The 11,513-nt window shown below is 33.2% G+C and overlaps 1 long non-coding RNA gene across 1 annotated transcript; it reads left to right on the top strand.

Moving 5' to 3' along the window:
• The first annotated feature begins 133 nt into the window (after positions 1–133).
• LOC127737556 (uncharacterized) lies at positions 134–3,911 on the top strand. The gene is made up of 2 exons (XR_007999687.1): positions 134–1,634; positions 2,556–3,911. It is a non-coding gene; the product is annotated as an uncharacterized LOC127737556 (long non-coding RNA).
• The last annotated feature ends 7,602 nt before the right edge of the window (positions 3,912–11,513 follow it).

Raw genomic sequence — 11,513 nt, 5'->3', positions numbered from 1 at the left:
GTGTACTGTAAACTCAGAAATTATTGCAAATAATGTGACTGGTTGAATATCACAATATTAAATAATAAGAACTTGCATTCTGATATCCGATACATATATCTGCAAACCAGTTTTCCTAAAATTTCAATAATATTCACATTTTTATACGACCGCAAAAAAATTTTGTGGTCGTATATTGGTATGACGTTGGCGTCGTCGTCGTCGTCGTCGTCCGGCGTCGTCGTCCGAATACATATTGGTTTTCGCACTCTAACTTTAGTTTAAGTGAATGGATCTTTTTGAAATTTGACCATAAGGTTAAATACCACAAAAGGAAGGTTGGGATTGATTTTGGGGGTTATGGTACCAACAGTTAAGGAATTAGGGGCCAAAAAGTGGCCAAAAATGAGCATTTTCTAGTTTCCAGACAATAACTGTGGAACGGTGTATGGATCTCTCTGAAATTATACTACAAGTTTCCATACCACAAAGGGATGGTTAGGATTTGCTTTGGGGGGTTATGGCTCAAACCGTTTAGGAATTAGGGGCAAAAAAGGGGGAAAAACAAGGTTGTCCTGGTTAATGGACAAATACTTTAGTACAAAACATAATTTAAAGCAGTGTAAGGGAGATAAATCAAATACATCATTGAAATTATCTCCCTTACACTGCTTTTAAATTATGTATAAAGTAATGGTTAATGAACAATAAAGATAATCTAAAACAGTGTAAGGGAGGTAATCCAAATACAACGTTTTGGTTACTTCCCTTACACTGCTTTTAAATTATGTTTAAAGAAATGCATATTTATAAAGGAAGACCAGTAAAAATATCTGCAAATGTTTTCATCTTTTTTTTTTACAAAAAAATCCATATGAAAGATTTGACACTATATTTTTATTAATTCTATTATAAAATAGATTAAGTTAGCACTATGGTAAATTTAAATGGGTAATTATGGTTGCCAACTCCATTGGAAATTTGAATTGAGATTATGACCATATCTTGAGGGAAAGAATTTTTTTGGGGGAAAAAGGGGGGGGGGGGGATAAAAAGAAATTGTGGGGGGCCAATTTTTTCTCATTTCAGATTTCAGAAATTAAAAAGAATTATTCTTCAAATATTATTTTTTTTTCAAATTTCAAATATTGAAAAATTTCAAGAAGTAATCTTTAATTGCACAGTATGGCGCATTAGATTTGTAAAATCTTTGATCACATTTATTTATTTGTTATGCCGAATCTAACAGTGTATTTAGATTTTTAATTTTGGGTCCAGTTTTCAAATTGGTCTACATTAATGTCCAAAGGGTCCAAAATTAAACTTTGTTTGACTTTAGCAAAAATTGAATATATGAGGTTCTTTGATATGCTGAATCTAAACATGTATTTAGATTTTTGATTTTTGGCCCAGTTTTCAAGTTGGTCCAAATTGGGGTCCAAAATTAAACTTTGTTTGATTTCAACAAAAATTGAATATATGGGGTTCTTTGATATGCTGAATCTAACCATGTATTTAGATTTTTTATTTGTGGACCCCGTTATCTAATTGGTTCATATTGAGGTCAAAAGGGTCCAAAATTAAACTTTGTTTGATTTCATCTAAAATTGAATTATTGGGGTTCTTTGATATTCCAAATCTAACCGTGTATTTAGGTTTTTAATTTTGGGTCCTGTTTTTTAAATTGGTCTACATTGAGGTCCAAAGGGTCCAAATTAAACTTAGTTTGATTTTAACAAAAATTGAATTCTTGGGGTTCTTTGATTTGCTGAATCTAAACATGTGTTTAGATTTTTGATTATGGGCCCAGTTTTCAAGTTGGTCCAAGATAGGGTCCAGTATTTAAACTTTGTTTGATTTCAACAAAAATTGAATATATGGGGTTCTTTGATATGCTGAATCTAAACATGTATTTAGATTTTTGATTATGGGCCCAGTTTTCAAGTTGGTCCAAATTGGGGTCCAAAATTAAACTTTGTTTGATTTCAACAAAAATTGAATATATGAGGTTCTTTGATATGCTGAATCTAACCATGTATTTAGATTTTTTATTTGTAGGCCCCGCTATCAAATTGGTTCATATTGAGGTCAAAAGGGTCCAAAATTAAACTTTGTTTGATTTCATCGAAAATTGAATTATTGGGGTTCTTTGATATGCCAAATCTAACCGTGTTTTTAGATTTTTAAATTGGGTCCCGTTTTTTAAATTGGTCTTCATTGAGGTCCAAAGGGTCCAAAATTAAACTTAGTTTGATTTTAACAAAAATTGAATTCTTGGGGTTCTTTGATATGCTGAATCTAAACATGTGTTTAGATTTTTGATTATGGGCCCAGTTTTCAAGTTGGTCCAAGTTGGGGTCCAAAATTATACTTTTTTTGATTTCAACAAAAATTGAATATATGGGGTTCTTTGATATGCTGAATCTAACCATGAATTTAGATTTTTTATTTGTGGGCCCCACTATCAAATTGGTTCATATTGAGGTCAAAAGGGTCCAAAATTAAACTTTGTTTGATTTCATCAAAAATTGAATTATTGGGGTTCTTTGATATTCCAAATCTAACTGTGTATTTAGATTTTTAATTTTAAGTCCCATTTTTTAAATTGGTCTACATTAAGGTCCAAAGGGTCCAAAATTAAACTTAGTTTGATTTTAGCAAAAATTGAATTCTTGGGGTTCTTTGATATGCTGAATCTAAACATGTGTTTAGATTTTTGATTATGGGCCCAGTTTTCAAGTTTGTCCAAGTTGGGGTCCAAAATTAAACTTTGTTTGATTTTAACAAAAATTGAATATATGGGGTTCTTTGATATGCTGAATCTAACCATGTATTTTGATTTTGGACATTGGACCATAATAGGTAAATTAAAAAAATTCAAGTTCTTAGACCACATTCTTTCTGTGTCAGAAACCTATGCTGTGTCAAATATTTAATAACAATCCAAATTCAGAGCTGTATCAAGCTTGAATGTTGTGTCCATACTTGCCCCAACTGTTCAGGGTTCGACCTCTGCGGTCGTATCAAGCTGCGCCCCAGCGAAGCATTTTATTGTCTCGTGAGATGAGACATGCTTTATACTTCCGAAGCTAGAAGACCTGGATTCTTCATACCTTGTATGCTGATACCTTATGTTGTGAAGTTTCTGTCTGTCATATATCCATTGTCCTTGACCTCATTTTCATGGTTCAGTGGCTGCTTGAAAAAAAAAGTTTTTTTTTTAAAGTGAAAATACTCACTTATTATGAGTAAGAGGATAACTATATTTGGTATATGGGTTCCTTGCATATGGGGTCTGCCTTTACCTTATTTTCATGGTTCATTTGTCAATGTTAAGATTTTGTGGTTTGATCTGTTTTGCAGGTACTATTATCGATAAGACCACTATATTTGGTGTATGGAATGATTGAAAGGTGTACACTTCTGTCTAGCATGGTTCATCTGAACGTGACTTCATTTTCATGATTCATTGATAACGTTAAGTTTATATGAGAACTTGTAGTAAAACCTTCATATTACAGACTTTCAACATAACTTCAATCATAAGTAAAGCAGGAGAGACATTTCAGTGTGTGCACTCTTGTTCTTTAAATTATCAGTATGAGGGCTTCATGTGTCTACTTTAAGGTTCTAACAGCATTTTGGCATATTTCTGAACATGTAGCAACATTTAAATTTCCTTAAAATGGCACAAAACTGCAATGAAAGTAAATATTTTTGTTGTTGTAATTATATTTTTTGAAAAAAATGAATACAAAAGACATTCTTAACCAAAACAAAGGTTAAAACAAAGGTTATATTGGAATTAAAGCTATGTATTGTATTTCAGCTACAATTTAATTCTTGTTTGTTAAGGATGTCCTTTGTAGCAAAGTTTCTACAGGAATTATTTGCAATGTTGTATCAAGATAGTCTACAATAACAATACATAAGGATAACAAAAATATCTCACATATCAATCAACAACTAAACAATTTATAGCTGCAATCTAAGGAATATGTGTGAATTGGTTCCTTATTTAGGCTTTCTAATATGAAGCTCCATAAGGGGGGCCACTGCTCCCCCCTAAATCTGCCTCTGCATAAGTGAGCCCACAGTTTATCTTATTACTACAACAAAACACCATATTGGTCTTCTGTCAAGTATGTATTGCAAAATAATTTAATTTTGTAGAAATAAAAGGTAGACAAAACAATCTAACATTGACGATTCTTGTTCTTCACAGCTTCAATTCTACCTAGAGCTAGACAGCACCAGCATATTTATGTCCAAATCTTCTTGATTTTGATGTTACTGGGTCAAATTTCACAGAAGCAATTAATGAACTATAATTTGGTCAAATTTTTGAATTTCAGACAATTTTTATTTTAGCTTGATAACATCCCTTTGGAAGACCACTTCTGATTTTGGAGTCAAAGGTCAAGGTCACAACAGCATGTGATAGACTGTAATGTGCCTTATTTCTGGTTTCCAATGGATCTCTTTGAACCATATGTCCAACATTCACCAATCTGCTTGAAAATGGTCATGAGAAAGAACATGACCCCTATTGATTTTGAGATCCATGAGTCAAGGTCACAGGTGCAACTTTATTATAGACTCAATTTCGACATTGTTTTTTGTTTTCGAATTATGATTTGAACAAATACCCAATCATTATGAAAGTTATTTGATAATATCCTCTACAGTCTTCATAACAAAAAACTACCAAACTCACAAATTATTTCATTTTCTAAAAATCCGTAAAAGATTGCAACTACAGGCCTTATACAAAAATTGTGCTTCTATGATCATTTCCTAGTTTTGTATTTTTAATCATTATTATGTCTCCGCATGCATTTTGAGTATTAAGATCCATGCTCTAAATTTGAGACAAAAAACTTGGTGTCTCATGATTGATTTATTGGTGTTTAACGCCACTTTCAATACTGTGGTGACATTCTGTTAGTCCGACAACCATTATTCCGACATCCCATTATTCCAACATCCCATTACTCCGACATCCCATTATTCCGACAGCCCATTATTCCGACAGCTCATTATTCCGAAAATGCATCTGTCATAAGTGTATGGGTAAATTTTCTCAAAAAGACCAACCCCATTCTCGATAATATTTGTGGTTGTCCGTTTAGATTCCGATTGTTCTCCTCGTGCGGGATATTTGTCTCAGTGCCTTGGAGTTGATACACATGCTTATTGCAACTGCTGAGTCCTTATCCTCATCCCCCCTTTTCGTTTTACAGGTCCGGTTATCTTGTTTGTCTTTATATTTCGGCGTTTGTGCGTCCATTGTCTTTCTCTGCTGTTCAAGTCCCCGGTTTTGTTTTCGTCTCTTGGTTTACCTTTTTTGACTAGATCTTCGGTGTCCCTCTTTCGTAACCGGGAACGGGGTGTATTATAATAAAACAATATACGCAAAACAAATATGACAAACATGAACCAACGACAACCACTGAACTACATGCTCCTGACTTGGGCCAGATACATGAAGAATGTGGCGGGGTTAAACATGTTTGAAGGCGCCATTCCTCCCCAAACCTGGGAAGGGGTGTTACAGTACTAGTACAACATAAGATATCTAACAAAAACACAGACCGGACGTGGCATGATATATCTGCATCCCTCACAACAACAAAAACACAAACAGACCTTAGAGCAATCGCAGTTTCTGACAGCTAGTTCAAAGCCAATAACAACTAATAAAAAAAACATGTATCTAAGACACTGTGCCTCTTTCTTGTCCCACATGTGTCTTTGTCCAATGATTTCTCCTCTCCTGGACTAACGCTTGGTTTGTCTACCATTCATTGGTTAAGTCAAGAAAATTGTTGAGGCAAACTGATTGTGCATAACACTAATGTATAGATTATTCTTTAATTTTGGAGTAAACTGGCGTCAACGTCTTAAATAGCGTGTGATGCTGAAGGTCAATTTCAAAATGCGAATATTGAAGAAAACAGATACTACTATTATTAACAATATCTTGTAAAAAGTACAGTGTATGTTAATGTATAACAATACGGGGCCCCAGTAGTATCCCTTAGGTCGCGTTAAAATAAATGCATCAGTTAGCCTCACTTTTAAGCAAATCTAAGATTTTTTTTTAGTCGTATGTTTTTAACTGAACGAGACGCAGAGTTGGCCACCTTATCCCTAAAGTGGCGGGTCGGATTTGGCCACACAATATCCAATATACAGAATAGATTCTGTGTTTTATAAAAAAAAAATCATATTCTGACCCCGTCTAATTTGTTGAAAATAGTTTGATAAGAATGTATAAATAAATCCCTTAATAACGTAATTCGAATTCTGTATAATATACGTAATTAAAATTCTATATAGTCGGTATTTGCGTATGCACATAATTGTTACGTCATAATTCCGTATATACGGAATTCGAATTCTATCCATACGGAAATAGTTCTATATATCCATTTTTTGAATTCTGTAAATACCTATACTATATTTCTATATATACGAAAAGGCGCGAAAATATATAATTGAATAATATACCTCTATACACAAATTGTAATTATGTATATGCAGATTTCGAATTAAGTATATAAAAAGTATTCGAACTACCTATATAATATATACGGAATTATTTCTTTACATATGTAATAACATATATGCAATAATACAGACAGACATGTATATTTTTTTACCCTGATACCGTGCAATAATTATGTTGAACTAATGGGTTGTTGGATTATTGGGCTGTTGGAGCAATGGGTTGTCGGATTATTGGGCTGTCGGATTATTGGGTTGTCAGACTAATGGGTTGTCGGACTAATGGGTTGTCGGAATAATGGTGTGAAACCCAATACTGTTGGCTATTTCTTAGTGGCCAGTTTTTAATGGTGGAGGAAGCAGGAGTGCTCGGAGAGAACCACCGACCTCTGGTAGAAAAACTGACAATCCTTTGTCAACCCATGAATGAACCTGATTTTTCAAAAGATAAATAAACAACAAAAATTATAAACTTAGATATCAATGACATATGTTCAAATAGATTTAATCAGTATCATTTTGGATAAGGAAAGTGACAATACATTTAATTGCAAAAACACCAAATACTTGGGATTCAAATTAAAGATTAAAGTTGGTGTTAGAGTGGCATGACCAATACCAAAAGTACTAGTAATTCCCTTGATTCTAGATTAATTGATGAAACACTGTCCTTGTATGCTTAGCAGTATTTGAGGCATAAGATACAAGATAAAATGGAATATAAAAATATCCATACAAGATAAACAACTCAGAACAAAGGAGCAAAGATAACTTTCGAAACATACTGGGAAAGACGTATGGTTACAAAAAGAAAGAAGATAAGTAACTAAAGAACAATTGAAAATCTTGTTTAATGCCCAGTGGCAAATATCAAGACATGAATATGTTGATGTGCTATGAATATGCACCAAGCACATGATTTGAAACACAGAGCCGGACTTTTAAAGGGATAGTTCACAAGGTCAGCAGGAAAACATGTCAGCCTCCCCAGACACATTATCATGTCAGCCTCCCCAGACACAATATCAATTCTGACTCCAAGCCGAACCTTCTTTGCTCTTTTTCTAAATGCTTTGTGCTTAGCTTAGTTGCAGCAAAAACAGTTTTCAAGTCTTTGGTTTGATCCATGATCTCTTGCAGTCATTGCGAGCAAACTGACATGCAGGAGATCCCCATGGTGGTTAAAAAATAAAGACAGAGATGACTAAAATCCACCATATTGTCAAAACAAAAATAAGATGGAAAAAAACCACATTCCACAAAACGCTGTAAAGAACCCTAGAAAAACTTCATCAAACTCTAGAAGGAAACAGTGGCGGATCCAGAAATTTTCATATGGGGGGCCCACTGACTGCCCAAGAGAGGGCCCGCTCCAGTCATGCTTCAGTGATTCTCTAAGCTAAATAATCAACCAAATTTTTCCCACAAAAGGGAGGGCCGGGCACCCTGCCCCCACCCACCCACCCCCATAAATCCGCCTCTGGGAAATCGCAAAGAATCAATGGTTTCAAGTTATTTAAATGGAACCAATGAAATTAAAAAAATTATCAATAACTTAAAATATGTAAAATACATTAGATTCAGACATTTTCTTCATTATCTTCAATGTCTCAGATGGGCAATTACAATAAAACGACCTTATGTACATTTCTCAATACAATATAACGACCCTATGTTCATTTCTCAATACAATACAACGACCTTATGTTCATTTCTCAATGCAATACATCAACCCTATGTTCATTTCTCAATACAATACAATACAACACCCTTAATATGTTCATTTTTCAATACAATACAACAATACAACCAAATGCTCATTTTTCAATACAATACAACAAGTTTATGTTCATTTATCTATACCATTCATTTTTCAATACCATACAGCAAGTTTATACTGATGCAATGATACAATGATGCAGCAGGCCTCTATACAATACAACAATATTATATTTATTTCTAATACAATGCAGGCTTATGTTCAATTGCAATACAATGCAACAAGCTTATGCTCATTTCTCAATACAACACAACAAGCTTATGCTCATTTTACAATACAATACAACAAGCTTATGCTCATTTCTCATTACAACACAACAAGCTTATGCTCATTTTACAATACACTACAAGTTTTTGCCCATTTATCAATAAAAAGTAACAAAATGACTATCGGGTGGTGGTACGCTCTAGTTAGGGTGGGGAATGATGCGCTGTGATGTGAAGAAATATTATATCATAAAATGGGGGATATGCTCACAATTAGGCAAATTATAATCCTCTTTGGGATAATTATATTTAAGTATATTGCGTTTCAATTTGGCAGTGCATCGTAAGCCTATTTGGCTGGCTGTAACGTACTGTTGTACTAACATGTATATGTGTTGTATATATACACAGGCTGCACAATAATAATTCATTCATTTATTCATATATTATAATAACTGACAATTCGACGGGTGATACTTTTCGGAAGGGAGAGATATAATTACTGACTTCGCTCCGATGGGGGAGCGATTAAATTACCGACTCGATGTGGAGGATCCACTACAGCTAGTGGGGAAGAATGTACTCACTATTGGACGAATTATAATCTCCAGTGGGGATAAATGTGATATTAATAACTAGCCATTGGGAGAATGAATCGTTTCTGTGGGCAGAAATATGACAATTAACCGTTGGACGGATGATAAGCTCCGTTGGGGAACGAAGAAGACTGTCTAAACTGTGCAACACGTTGATTTGTCTGTCTTACGACAGTAACTTCATCGGTTATTCTTCATGTTAAAGCGCATATATTTTTATCTTTAGGGGTGTTCTTAACATATTGTTAAATGGTAAATTTATTAATGTTAGTCAAACTTATTTTTTTTGTTTTTTTTTCATAACGGTTTGTCTATCGTTAAACAATTTTCGGGTGATAAATGCATATATGTAAAGAGAATTATAGGATTTGATCTCAAATTAGAAAGAGACAGATTTTTGACATTATATATTTTATTTGTGTATTTTACTATTTATTTAGTTTATGGCAGTGGCTATTTTTGCCGGCTCCGCCAAAATAGCCTCCTTGGGTGCTATTTTACCGGCTCCGGCAAAAAAGCCTCCTTAGCGCTATTTTGCCGGAGCCGGCAAAATAGCGATTTATATAGAGTTTTGCTATTTTGCCGGTCTTAATTCAGATTTTTCATTATATTAATTACGAACAAAAAGAAATGTAGAAACATACACTTTGACATGTTAGTAAGAAAAAGATATGTCTTCTTTATAAAATTTATACATAAGCATTAGCATAATATAAGCATACATATTGAAATTGATATTATAATAAAAAAATATCCTATAAGTTTTGAAATTAAAAGTTACTTTATATACCCAAAGAAAATATGTTTTTTCAATAATATAATACATAAGCAAAAAAGCATGCATATTAAAATTGATATTCTATTAAAATTATGATAAAAATATCCCATAAGTTTGAAATTAAAAGTAAAATTCAACAACTTCAAAATGCTTTACAAGTAATACGAAACCAGTGCCTTGCTTTTGGTGCATTTTTAAGTCTTGCACAAGAAAGATGCTGCCACTGCAGACATAAACTGCACGTAACACTTGTTGGATAGGGTTTTTAGAATTGTTTGTTTATGATTTGATGTTTTTGAGAATAACACAATTATTTATTAAATGTTATTTTAGGTTTGTAATATTATGCTCTACATTAGGACGCACTTATTAGTGCAAAGTGTATACCAAGTTTGGTTTAAATCGATACGTTTAAGGTTTATGCAGACCCTTTGGCTAAAATGGCTGTGTTTTCACCTCAAAAATAACTCCGAGTGAGTACAGACAAACCTGTGCATCAGGAAAAGTTTTATGACATAACATGTCCTAGATAAATTAAATTAAAAACTTAATTGGATTTTGTAGTGCACTTTTTTTCGTCCCTGCAGAAGATGATGAAATTATCATATAGTTTAAATCTCCAGCTTTAGTCAGGTATCTATTGTCCCTTTATTATACTTCATGTCAAAATGCCAGATTTTGATTGGTTAATACGAGGGAGACAATTTACTCCATCCCATGGCAAATACTCTATTACCCTTCACGGAGACGCTTACTCAAGTGTGCGCTTTAATAATTACGGATGATTGTTATGTACAAGACGACATAGTTTATTACTGTGAATATGAAATTTAATAGACAGTAATAACAGAACATTTAGTATAATAAATTAAATAACACATATCTGAGAGGGTGATAGAGCAGATTGTTACACCTCGAAAAGACATTGTCAACCTTGGCTTCGCCTCAGTTGACAATGTTTTCTCGGGGTAACAATCTGCTCTATCACCCTCTCAGCTATGTGTTATTTATATACTATTGTCCATGTAAATCAATCATTGTGACAGTTCACTTCAATTATTACGATCTATTACCTGTGGGGAAATTCTCAAACCTCTTTCCCAACTTTGTTTATTTTGGCACTTTTTGTAGGAACGGCGAGTAAATTTTGAGGTGAAAACACAGCCATTTTAGCCAAGATGTTGAATGACGGACAATCTTGCAAGCCCATTTGTTTTACATGAACGAAGTGTAGTCTTCCATTTTCGAACGTCAATGATTTCAATAGAAAAATTATTTCATTTAGTCTGAAAACAAATTTGAAATAAGACCGGCAAAATAGCAAAACTCTATATATATCTCACTAGTTTGCCGGAGCCGGCAAAATAGCACCAAGGAGGCTATGTTGCTGGTGCCGGTAAAATAGCACCTATGCACTGTCTTAGTTTATTTATTTTTTTTTTTATTTTATTTTATTTTATTTTATTTTATTTTATTTTATTTTATTTTATTTTATTTTATTTTATTTTATTTTATTTTATTTTATTTTATTTTATTATTTTATTTTATTTTATTTTATTTTATTTTATTTTATTTTAATTTTGGGGGGTATTTTTATTTATTCTAATTTTTGAGAGGGAACTGACTGAGTTTTGGGGAGAGTTATCGTTCTTTTTGTACTCTCC

This window comes from Mytilus californianus, unplaced genomic scaffold, assembly GCF_021869535.1.
Source record: "Mytilus californianus isolate M0D057914Y unplaced genomic scaffold, xbMytCali1.0.p SCAF_4, whole genome shotgun sequence".
In the NCBI taxonomy this organism is placed as follows: domain Eukaryota; kingdom Metazoa; phylum Mollusca; class Bivalvia; order Mytilida; family Mytilidae; genus Mytilus; species Mytilus californianus.
The sequence above is the reverse complement of the archived record's forward strand: the minus strand, read 5'-3'. Positions and strand labels throughout refer to the sequence as shown.